This window comes from Petaurus breviceps, unplaced genomic scaffold, assembly GCF_028583685.1.
Source record: "Petaurus breviceps papuanus isolate PSGF00001 unplaced genomic scaffold, PetGlider_PUasm1.0 178, whole genome shotgun sequence".
NCBI classification, from domain to species: Eukaryota; Metazoa; Chordata; class Mammalia; order Diprotodontia; family Petauridae; genus Petaurus; species Petaurus breviceps.
The window spans coordinates 9,358,196-9,371,095 of NW_027185777.1; positions in this window are offsets into that span (position 1 = coordinate 9,358,196).

Genomic DNA, 12,900 nt, shown 5'->3' on the forward strand with positions numbered 1-12,900 from the left:
CTTTCTTTCTTTCTTTCTTTCTTTCTTTCTTTCTTTCTTTCTTTCTTTCTTTCTTTCTTTCTTTCTTCTTTCCCCAATGTTCAGTGCCTGACCCATAGGAATGCTTAATAAATATTTGTTGACTGTTTAACTATAAACTTCCATTGTTATAATTTGTTTTCACAAATTGTCAGTTAAATTTAAGAAGGTACTAACAAAATTTCCCTGTTTGTGTCCCCTTTAAACAAAGAATTCTAAGGCCAGGAAGATTTATGCCTTTCCAAAGACAGAGTAGTGAGATGGAACGTCATGCATAGGGAATAGGAAATAGGTGAGTTTGACTGGAGAGTGGAGAGCCATGTGGAATCATCGTGGAAGAAGAGGTTAAAGTTAGTTTGGGAAGGGCTTTAAATGCCTAACATAAAATATTGCATTCAATCTTAGAGTCAACAGGTAGCCATCGAATTTGGGGAATGAAAGGGTCAGACCCATGTTTTAGGAGTATCACTATCAAGGGCTGAGGCAAACTTTCATTTCCAACTTTTCTCCCTTACAGGAGATGCTAACTCTTTTGGCTTTTGTGTTATGTGCATATGACAATGACTTAACTTTTGTGGAACCTGTGGTCTCGCCACCACCATCAAAACAGGACCTCATCAGATGGTCCTAAAAGCACATCAATATTTCAAGGAATGACTGTGGAGTACTTTTGATTTTTAAAAGGTGGGACACTGGAGATTAATTTTTGAAACTAGTTTTCCCCTTAAGTAAATAGCATGTTAACCAGAAATATTTACTCCGTTTTTCAGTATTTTCTCTTATTATTCTTTAATAACCACCTGATTCAGATTTAGTATTTTAGTTTCTCAAACAATTCTCACTTGAGGTGGTTTAAAAAAAAATTGACCAGGGCTATATCCCAAAGAGATCATATAAATGGGAAAAGGACACACATATACAAAAGTATTTATAGCAGCTCTTTTTGTGGTGGCCAAGAATTGCAAATGGAAGGGATGCCCATCAATTGGGGAACAGCTGACCAAGTTGTGGTATATGAATGTAATGGAATACTACTGTGCTATAAGAAATGATGAGCAGGCAGACTTCAGAAAAACCTGGAAAGACTTATATGAACTGATGCTGAGTGAGGGGAGCAAAACCAGGAGAACATTGTGCACATTACAGCCACATTGTGTGATGACTAGCTTTGATAGACTTGGCTCTTCTCCGCAATGCCAGGTTCTAAGACAACTCCAAAAGGCTAATGATGGAAAATGCTATCTACATCCCAGAGAAAGAATTACGGAGTCTGAATTTTTTTTATTCTGTTTTGTTGTGTTTCTTCTTTCTCATGGTTCATTCCATTGGTTATAATTTTTCTTTACAACATGACTAATGTGAAAATATGTTTAATTTAAATGTACATGTAGACCCTATATAAGATTTCATGCCATCTCAGGGAGGGGGGAAGGAAGGGAAGGGGAGAAAACTTAACACTCAAAAGCTCGTGGAACTGAATGCTGTAAACTAAAAATAAATGAATAAAATGCTCTAAAAATTGGTAAACATAAAAGCTATAAAAAAGAAGCTGTTGGGGCAGCTCGATGGTGCAGTGAAGAGAGTAACAGCTCTGGAGTCAGGAGGATCTGAGTTCAAATCTGGCCTCAGACACTCGATACACTTACTAGCTGTGTGACCTTGGGCAGATCACTTAACCCCAATTGCCTTGCTTTCCCCTCTCCAAAGAAAGAAAGAAAAAAAGAAAGTGGAGTAAAGGTTGTCATCCAGAAAATGCATGATCCCAAAATGGAAAAAGGTTGATAAGTGAGGGGAGTAACTGAAAAGAGAGCACACATACTCCATCATCCCCTCAGGATGTCGAGAGAAAGTGACAAAGGCCCCCAGCATAGCATATTGGATAGATTCTCAGCGACAAATCTCTGGGGGGATATAAGCATGAATTTCACAGGGTAGAGAGACGTGGATGAATTGTGTGATCTGCATGAGAGGGTGCATTGACATTGACAAGGTCACATATCCTTTTGGGTATTTATTTGTTAAATTTAACTTTCTACTTCATACTCACTTAAGTATCTGGCAATAGAAAGTTGAGCCTAATATCTATGGGTTGTTGTTGTTTTTTTAGACTTGCTAGAAAAATCAAGAAACCAAGACCCAGGACCAATTTGGGAAGTGTATTTGTTATTTCTCTTAGATATTTTCCTTCTAAGTTGAGGAAGATTGGTATAAATTACTGAAAGAGGCAATGAGGATGTGATCAAACCTTTCATTATCTATTAATTCTCCATTTCCAGTTTTTAGAACTATGGTCATGATAACTTTAGCCACATATATATCAGCTTCTTTTGCTGGATTGGCCTGGTGGGGAACATCTGTTAGAAACAGGATGTTGTTGGGTGAGCAGCTGGAGGCTGTTTCATTTCTCCTGTAATTCTGCCTCTGTTTTACATCCAGTCTCAGCATCAGAATGACCACTGACAAGCTCCAGAACCTCTCCCTTTGAAGAAGACCCAGAGTAGATTCTATATGTACCTTTATTCCTGTTGGCATCATTTTCATATTCATGTTTCAGCATCTCTAGAACATGTTAGTGAAAGAAACTGAATTTTTCCCCTCATATTTTTGCAAAACAAAGTCAGGCTTTTTGTAGATCAGTGACATGGGATGCCTTAAGATATAGAGTGTTACTGTTTTTGTTGGTTTTGTTGTGGCTGCCAGTCAGTTAACTAGCACTCATTTCCATGTGTACTATATGCCAGGCACTGTCCAAAGCACTGAGGATACCAAGAAAGGTAAAAACAAAACAAAAGAAAGCAAAAAGCCAATGGCCCCTGCCCCCGAGGAGCTCACAGTCTGATGGAGGAGACAGCAGGCAAACAATTACATGTGAAAGAGTTTTATATATAGCAAAAGTTAGGGATGGTCTCAGAGGGAAGGGACTGAGATTAGAGAGAGCTGGGAGGGGCTCCTCACACAAGGTTAGACTTTTTCTGAGACTTGAGGGAAGCCATGAGGGGAGGGAGAGCATGCCAGGGATGTGGCACAGCCGTTGAAAATGCCCAGAGTTGTATTTCTGATGCCAGTATGGTAGAATAAGGAAGGAATCCTTTGAAGCCTTTCCAAATTCCCCTCCACACAACTAGAAAATCACCTTAGACTTGGTCTAGGAGAGAAGTAGCTTATTTAGCCCAGCAGGAAAGGTCTGTCTCATGGAGGTGGGAGCAGAGCAAGGTCCATGAGCAGCAATAGCAGCCAGCCTCACAGCAGGGGGCCTGCAACAAGGCTCCAGATCCAGGGCAATCCACCAATGAAGCCCTGCCCTCCTGCAGACCAGCTGCCCCTTGGTAAGTAAGCAGTGCAGCAAGGACCTACCTCAGAGACCCCACCCCCAGCACAAGACACTAAGGAGGCCCTGACCTCATTGCTGTCCAGTAGTGAAGCCCTTCCCTGGGGTCTGCTTACAGAGATATCTTGTTTCTATAGAAACCCAGCAGCTGGGCCCCACCCCTAGGGCAGGTCAACAGCTAAATTCCAAACCTAGGGGAGGCCAATGGGCAGTATCCCACCCCAGTACAGGCCAGAAGGGTAACTTACCCTTCAGTCAAAGCAAGCATTTAAGTTCTGAAGTTCAGTGAAAGCCAGTTGTGACACCCTGGACCCTAGCACAAAATGTCTGGGTTAGTGCAGAACAAGAGCTCAACTCTCACATAAAAACACTAAGTCAGACAAAAAGCCAAAAAAAAATGAAAAAAGAACTTGACTATAGAAAGTTTCTATGGTGACAGGGAGGAACAAGGCATAAATTTAGAAGAGGACGGTATTGCCAAAATGTCTGCATGTGAAGCCTTAAAAGACAAATGTGATTTGGTGTCATGCCCAAAAAACAATTCCTGGAAGAGCTAAAAAAAAGATTAAAAAAGCCAATTAGAGAAGTAGAAGAGATATTGGGAAAAGAAATGAGAGTAATACAAGAGAATCATGAAAGAAAGTCATAGCATGGGAAAAGATATACAAAAATTTACTGAAGAAAAAACACTAAAAATGGAGTTGGCCAAATGGAAAAGGAAGTACAAAAGCAAGTAAAGCTAATGATTCTATGAGATATCAAGATACAATGAAACAAAAAAAAAGGTAAAAAATAATTTGGAAAAACAACTGACCTGGGAAATAGATCCAGGTGAAATAGTATAAGAATTATTGGACTACTTGAACACCATGATAAAAAAAATTACCTGGACAACATCACTCAAGAAATTATCAAAGACAACTGCCCTGATATATTAGAACCACAGGGCAAAATAGAAATGGAAAAAATCCACCCATTACCATTTGAAAGAGATTTCAAAATGAAACATCCTAGGAACACTATAGCCACATTCAAGATTTGACTGGATCAAGGAGATCAAGGAGATCAAGGAGATAGCGCTGTAAGCAGCCAAAAAGAGACAATACAAATATTGTAGAGCTGCAGTCAAGATTACACAGGATTTGTCAGCTTCCACATGAAAGAACTGAAGGGCTTGGAATATGATATACTGGAAAGCAAAGGAGTTAGGATTCCAATCAAGAATCATATACCCAGCAAAATTTGAATATAATCTTTTTTTGGGGGGGGGGAGGTAAGTGGACATCTAATGAACTAGAGGACTTTCAAGCATTCCTAATTAAAAGACAAAGCTGAATAAAAATTTTGACCTCCAAATATAAGACTCAAAGGAAACATAAAAAGCAAAAAAGAAACAAGAAATAGAAGATATAAGAAATTCAATAAGGCTAGACTATTTATATTTCTATACAGCAAGGTAATATTTGTAACTCAACTTTATTATTATAAGTACAATTAGGAGTATATATAGGACTATATATAGAGAGTATATATATAGAGAGAGTATGTATGTATATATATAGAGAGAGAGAGTATGCATATAGATAGATAGATAGATAGATAGATAGATAGATAGATAGATAGATAGATAGATAGAGGGTGTGGATATAAGGTGACTTTGATGGAATCATACCCCAAAAGACAAAATAAAGGGGTGAGGAAGAAAATTATGCTGGAAGAAGGAGGTGGGAGATTGAATGAGGTAAATTATCTCACATAAAAGATGCAAAGAGATATTATAATGGAGGGGAAGATCAGGAAGTTGGTGGGCAAAGCTTAAACTTACCTCTCATCAAAATTTGACTCAAAGAGGGAATAACATACATATTCAGTTTGATACAGAAATCTATCTTACCCTTTAAGGAAGTAAAAAGGCATGGGGATAATAGAAGGGGGAAGGCAGATTGATACAAGGCAGCATAGATTGGTGAAGGTGGCGATCACAAGTAAAACACTTGTGAGAAGGGAAAGGGTGGGATGTAAGGGGGGGGTGATAAACATGCGAAAAATAACATGGAGGGAAATACAATTAGTTACCACAACTATAAAAGTGAATGGAGAAAAAACCCATAAAACTGAAGCAGATATCAGAATGGACTAAAAATCAGAATCCTACAGTGTGCTGTTTACAAGAAACACATTTAAAACAGAGTGACACACACAGGGTAAAGTTAAAAAGTTGGAGCAGAATATATTATGCTTCAGCTGAAGCAAAGAAAGCAGGGGTAGCAATCCTGATCTCAGACAAAGCAAAAACAAAAATAGATCTAATTAAAAGAGATAAAGAAGATGGTCTAGCCATACCAGATTCAAACTGTATTATAAAGTGGTAATTATCAAAGCAATCTGGTACTGGCTAAGAAATAGAGTGGTTGATCACTGGGATACTTTAGGTACAATTTATATTATAGTAAATGACCATAGTAATCTTGTATATGATAAATCCAAAGATCCAAGTTTTTGGAAACAAAACTCATTATTTGATTAAAAAAAACTGCTGGGAAAACTAGAAAACAGTATGGCAGAAACTAGGTATAGACCAACATCTCACACTGTATTCCAAGGTAAGGTCAAAATAGGTACATGACTTACACTTAAAGGGTGATACCATAAGCAAATTAAGAGAGCATGGAATAGTTTATCTGTCAGAATTAGGGATAAGAGAGGAATTTAGGATCAAAGGGGAGATACAGATAACATAAAGCATAAAAAAGATAATTTTGATTACATAAAATTAAAAAATTTCACACAAACAAAACCATTGCAACCAAAATTATGAGGAAAACAAAAAAAGGCAGTTTTCAGGCAGAAATCAAAGTTATCTATAGTCATATGAAAAATGCTCTAAATCACTATTGATTAGAGAAATTCAAGTTAAAATAACTCTGAGGTATCACCCCACACCTATCAGATTGGCTAATGTGACAAAAAGGAAAAAGTTGGGTGTTGGAGAGAATCTGGGAAAACTGGGACACTAAAGCACTGTTGGTGGAGTTGTGAACTGATCCAACCATTCTGGAATGCCCCAAAGGGCTACAAAACTGTGTTATACCCTTTGATCCAGCAATATCACCACTAGGTCTATATCCCAAATACATCCAAAAAAAGAAAAAGGACCTATTTGTAAAAATATATATATATATATATATATTTATAGTAGTTCCTTTTGCAGTGGCTATGAATTGGAAATCAAAGGGATGCCCATCAATTGGGGAATGGCTAAACAAACTGGGCTATGTGATTGCAATGGAATGTTATTTTGCTATAAGAAATGACAAGAAGGATGATTTCAGAAAAACCTGGAAAGACTTAGATGAATTGATGTATAGTAAAGTGAACAGAACCAGGAGAACATTGCACACAGTAATAGCAATATTGTTCAATGGAGAACTGTGAATGACTTAACTGTTCTCAGCAATACAATGATTTAAGACAATCCCAAAGCATAAATGATGAAGCTTACTATCTGCCTCCAGAAAAAGAACTGATATTGTTTGAATACAGAATTAAACATGCTTTTTTTCTACATTCTTTCATTTTTTCTTTCGTTTGAGTCTTCTTGTACAAAATTACTAGTATGAATTGTTTTACATAATTGCACAAGTAGAACCTACATGTAATCGCTTACCATTTCAAGAAGGAGGGAAGGGAGGGAGGGAAGGAAGAAAGGATGGAATTGGGAACTCAAAACTTTAAATAAAAATTAAAAAAAATAAAAGAATAGAACACACCAAAAAATGCCCAGAGTTGGGAGATGGATTATTGTGTGCATGTCCAAGGAATATCAAGGATGTCATTGTCAGAGGATTGCACAATTCCTGAAGAGGAGTAAGATGTAAAAAGACTGGTGAGGAAGGAGGGTAACAGGGGGCCAGGTTATGAAAGGCTTTTTTGGGGGGAGATGCTCCTTGTCTTTAGATCATAGTCATGAGTTGGGGTGAGGTTGTGGGGTGTGGAATCGTTTCCTAACCAGATTGAAGTCTCCTTGATGATAAAGACCATTGGGCAGGTCAGGTACAGTGCCCTCGTCTGATACAACATTCTACACCAGTAGCGTTTCCTGCTTCTCCTGCCCCGAAGAATGCAGTCTATTTCATTCTTTACTTTCTGACATTTTCAATGGCAAATGACTGGTTTTCTCAGAAGATTACCATTCTAATGGCTTCCTACTTTCCTGTGGATCTGGATGTATTATTTTGTGTTTCCTTGGAAATGAAAATATCCTTATGAAAGTGATTGAGGTGTTGGTACCTTTGATAACTACGAGGATGTAGCAGTAGATTCTGCTTGCCTTGAGAGCAGGCTTATTCTTCTCCTTGATGCAGACTGAAACATGCTATTTTTCTAGCTTGCAGGGCTAGTGACTGGTAGTTGCTGCTATTTCACCAAAAGCAATCAGTGAGCTTCAGACAGTTGAGCAAGAAACCTGAAGGGGAGATTGAATTTAGCTGCATACAAGAGGGATCCTTCCAGCATACAGCAGATGAGAAGCTGTGTATCCATCTAAATTTAACAAATTAGCAAATGGCCAGTGCCTACATTTGTTATCCCTAAACCATGTGTTATTAATCTGACATCTATTAATTTCAGCACTCTATACATTATGCTATATTGTCTCTCCATTATAGTCAGAATTAGTGTTAAACTGTGGAGCTCCTCTATGGAATTACATCATATTGTGTGAATTTTAAAAAATGTGAATGTTACAAGGTGTGTCTAGTTAGGGCAGCTAGGTGGTACAGTGGAGTCAGGAAGAATCATCTCCCTGAGTTCAAATCTGGCCTCACTTACTAGCTATGTGATGCTGGACAAGTCACTTAACCCTGTTTGTCTGAGTTTCTTCATCTGTAAAATGATCTGCAGAAGGAAATGACAAATCACTCTAGTATCTTTGTCAAGAAAGCCCCAAATGAGTCACAAAGAGTCAGATACAATTGAAAGGACTGAAGAACAACAAAAGTTAACATAAAATATTAATCATATTTGAATTATTAAAGGGATTGGATCATAAGAAATTGGGTGCTAAACAAAACAACAAGCCCTTCAAATGGATTGTGAGCTATTGAGAAAAGTACTGACCTGATTTGTCCTTAATTTCTTGGATATAGGGATGAAGTTGGAAATATAGAAGTTATAACTGCTCTCAGGTTTTAATTATACTTTTAAAATTATTCTTAAAGTTTATTGAGAATCCTAAGTTTATAAAAAGCCATTTTATAAATTTCACTTGTGATATATGTAGCATATGCTCAAAGATAAAAAAAGAAATGTTATTTATGTGGGACTGGAGTTCAGGTTGGAGATGAGAACTGAGGAGGTAGATTTGGGCATCATCTGCATAAAGATGGTGATTGAATACAAGGAAGTTGAGGAGGTCACTAGGAGAGAGAAGAGAGTTCAGATCAGAACCTTGGCCTATCTTGGTAGGAGGCTGTAATGGGAATGTAAATTTTTAAGATCTTCCCTGCCCCTAGGCTAAAGTACACCTGGAGCCTGGGGTGGGAGGCTTGTTTTTCAGTAGATACTTTTTGATTGGGCAGTGAGTCAATAAGGTTGTTACATTCTCTGAGCCAGGAGAAGGCTATATAAGCCCTGATGTGTAGCTTTGTTTTGGGGCTCACTTTGAGAAGTGTTCTGTGATTTGATCAGATGAGACTCTGGGAAGCCGTTGTTGAGAGCCCCCCCCCCCCCCTTTTGAAAAACCCAGATGTTGATTTGGTATGGATGTAATGGTTGGACAGTTTGGAAACTGTCTACTTGATCTGTTTCTCTGTCTTGATAATTCTGTCTGTATATTCTGAAGTTCGGGGTGCTGACCTTTTTCCCCTGAACTAGGTAAACAATACATATTTGACTGATTAAAGTAAGCTTGTTAACCCATTTCGAGTTGCTTTCCTTTATCAAAGCAGATCCAAGAACCTGTGTTGGCAGCCACCCTGAGGACGCTTGGGGTGCTTGCTGCTACAGAGGCCTAGAACAGAACCTGATTCAGTGAAGGTTCAATCAGACAGGTAAGAGAAAAACCAACCAGGTCATGAAAATCCAGAGAGGAAAAGAAGAGGGGTCAACAATGTCTACTACTATAGGATGAAGCACAGAGTTCTGTGTATATTCTGTGTTTCTCACTGGGAGCTGGGCCAAGATCCACTTGAACTGGTTTCACTGGGCAGCTACAGTCTCCACCCCCTCCAGCTTCATGCTTAGCTACAATACTTGGTTTGGAGTTATACTCTTTCAGGAAGAGTAAGGACCCTTACCCTAAACCTCCCTAGATCTGCTTCCATGGATCCTTGGCTCAGGCTTCCCATTTTCTAGGGAGGTGGTAGGAGAAAAGGGTCAGCCCACCATGATAACTTTTTTACTTAGTCTTGCCTTTCAATAACTTCCTGGTATGGAGTTAGGTGAAAGACCTCTCCCTAACTTATGGAGAATTATCTAATATATTTTTCAAATCTTTACCTCTGCAAGTTAGGTCACAAGAAGGCAGTGTCTACTTATTTGTCCAATAATCACTAAATAGCTCTAAAATTCAACGTTGCTCATTATTTTAAACTTCCTGTTGATACATGCATTTGGGGAAACCTTACAGAGGCAAGTTCTTAGTTGCTTCTGCCATTTGCCTATTCAGTTGTTTTCTTGGTTTTGTCTTATGCAAGGGAGCTACTCGAAGCCTTAAATCCTTTACAAGGTAAAGAGAGATCCACTCCAATATAAAAGGGGCTCACTCTTTATTTGGTAGAAATTCACTATGAATGGGATGCATCCTTATATCTCATTGTTTTGTTATTTGCTTCTTATATTTGGAAAATTCGATGAAAGGGGTACACTGGTTATAAGAGAATGGGCAGAAAGCTAGGCCTATTTACCTGCCATTTTCCCAGAATAGGATACAAACCCGCTATAAACATTTATTAAACTCCTACTGTGTGTCAGACACTGTGTTAAATGCTAGGGATACAAAATGAGGGAAAAGATAGTCCCTACCCTCAGGGAGCTTACAATCTGATGGCAGAGACAATAGTAAACTAGATAAATAGGAAACAACTAACAGAGAGAAGGTACAGAAATTAAGAGGGGTTGGGGAAGGCTTCCTATAGGAGGTAGGATTTCAGTTGGATGCTTTATAAATGCTTCTTGGATTAGATTGTTGAATTGTTAGGTCAACATTTTCATCTTAGGATAAGAAAGATAGTGTCTATATTGTTATTTTTAAGGATTTAGAAACATTTACTATTTGAAAATCTATTCTGTCATTTAATAAAAAAAGGAAATAGAGGTTTTTGAGTACAGATGGAGTAATTTAAAAATTCTTTGTCTCTTCAAAGACTAAAAGTACCCAGTTAGTTGCATACTGCAGAGAAGTCTTGCTATAGTGGCTCATGTAGTCCAATCCCTTAATTTTACAGAAAAGGAAACTGAGGCCCATAGACGTCAAATAACTCATCCAAGCTCACACAGTGACAGAGCTGATTCCTAAAGCCAGGCCTCCTGACAAACCAGCTCATCAATTTTCCCACTATATAACATTGCCCTTTTCACAGGCAAAATTTTTTTAAACATCCATTTTTTAAAGAGAATAATTTTGCTAATATGCCTAAAAAATTTAAAATGCCTAATTAAAACTTGATAAATGTGAAGTTAGTGAAACAGTGATCTCTATAGGAAGGAACATTTTTGTTCTGCCCTAGTTCATCCCACACTTTTTCTTCAGTTAAGCATTGACTCTCAAAGGAAAAAACAAATATGTTCTGGCCTGTCTTTTTAACCATCTCTTTTTTTTACCTAATAGTATAAACTTAATTTTGCAATATTAAAAAATCCAAGTGCCCAACAAAAGTTTATAGAAGTAGCTTTCATTTTTGGGAAGCAGGAAAGTTTCATAACATTACTGCAAAGATAAGAGTGGACCTGATAATCACACATGCGTCAAAGCTAAAATATTCATCACTGAAAATGGACAAAATGTCACAAAGTTTGATCAGCTTTTTCTTCTTGACTATATTTCTAACATTTGTAGTGTTAGCCAATTCTTATAATCTGATTTAAAAAAAACCATTGGATAACTCATTTTTTACTTTTGTTTTTAAAGATGGCATAGCAAAGTTTTGGGATTCTTATCCTGTTTTATGAAATAATTTTTTTAAACAAAAAAAAAATTCCTGGCCTCCCATCAGTAGGACCAGGATGAAATGAATACACTTTTCATTATTAGAGAGGGTTTTTTCCTTCCTCCACAACAGAGACTGCCTACTTATTTTAAACATGAAAGGGATTTCTAAGGTCCTACCTGAATCATCTTTTTTTCATCTTTGGTTTTTCACTTCAGCCTTTTTCCTTGTACTTCAGCTTCCTCTTCTCCCTCTTACCCCTTCTCAAGCCCTATCTTACTCGAACCCACTCATTGTACTGCAAGAGAAAAGAACAAGCCCTTCCTAGGCTCCTTCCAACAGAAAAAGAGACAGTAAGAGAAGAAGAGAGGGAAGAAGGAAAGAGAAGGAAGAGAGGGCAGAATGGGTCACTTTGTTTCATGAACTTAGAAAATTGTGAGACAAGCATGGGACATGGAACACATTCAGAACGCTTTGGGGTTGAATCCCGAGGTATTTCATAGTCAAAGTTCCTCATTGCCTCTACCTCTTCACCTCCTCTTGAGTGAATGCCATTTCTAACATTTCTATTAGAGCAGGAGTACTTTAGTCAGACTTGATGGTTTGACCCTAGTTTCTCTCCAGAGCACACAGGAGTTTGACACCCCAAGGAACAATCTCCTGACCCTGTGCCAACACTTCAGCTACACAAGAATGGGGGTTTTGATACCATGATTCCTCTGTCTGCCCATCTATTTCTCTTGATTTTTCCCCTTCTTCATTTTACTTTTTTCCATGCCTTCTTTCTTTCTTCACAATTTCTTTTTTTGTTGTGGATCTATCTCTCTTACCTTTTTTCCTCCTCACTTTTCCATCACTCTTCTCTCTTTCTTAAAACTGTCCCATTAGCTTCTCTCTTTGTCTCTGTCTCTCTGTCATTCTCTGTCTCTGTCTCTCTGTCTCTCTCTTTGTCTCCCTCCTTCTCCCTTCTTCATGCTGGTCACATCTTTTCCTTTCTTCTGTCTTCTCCTCTCCTGTCCTCCCCCATCTCCTCTCCCTCATCTCTTCTTATTCAGTTCTTTCCTCCCTCTCTCCTTTCCTTCTTTCTTCTCCTCTTTCACCTCTACCTACCTTTTCTCTCTCTGTTTCTATCTCACCATCTCCCCTCTTATCTCTTCCACTTTCCTCTTATTCTTTTCTTTCTATAACTTTTCTTTCTCAAATGTTCATGCCCTCCTCCCATCTCTCTTTATCTCTCCCCTTATCTTTTCCCCTGTGCCTTGCTAATCCTTCTCCTGCATCTGTCTTTCTCTGTTTCACCCTTCTCTTCCTTTGCATCTGTGTATCTCAGAAGTTAGCTTACAAAGCAAACTTGTAACTGAATTCCTGTTTTTCCAAACACCCTCATGTGACAGGATATCTCCTTAT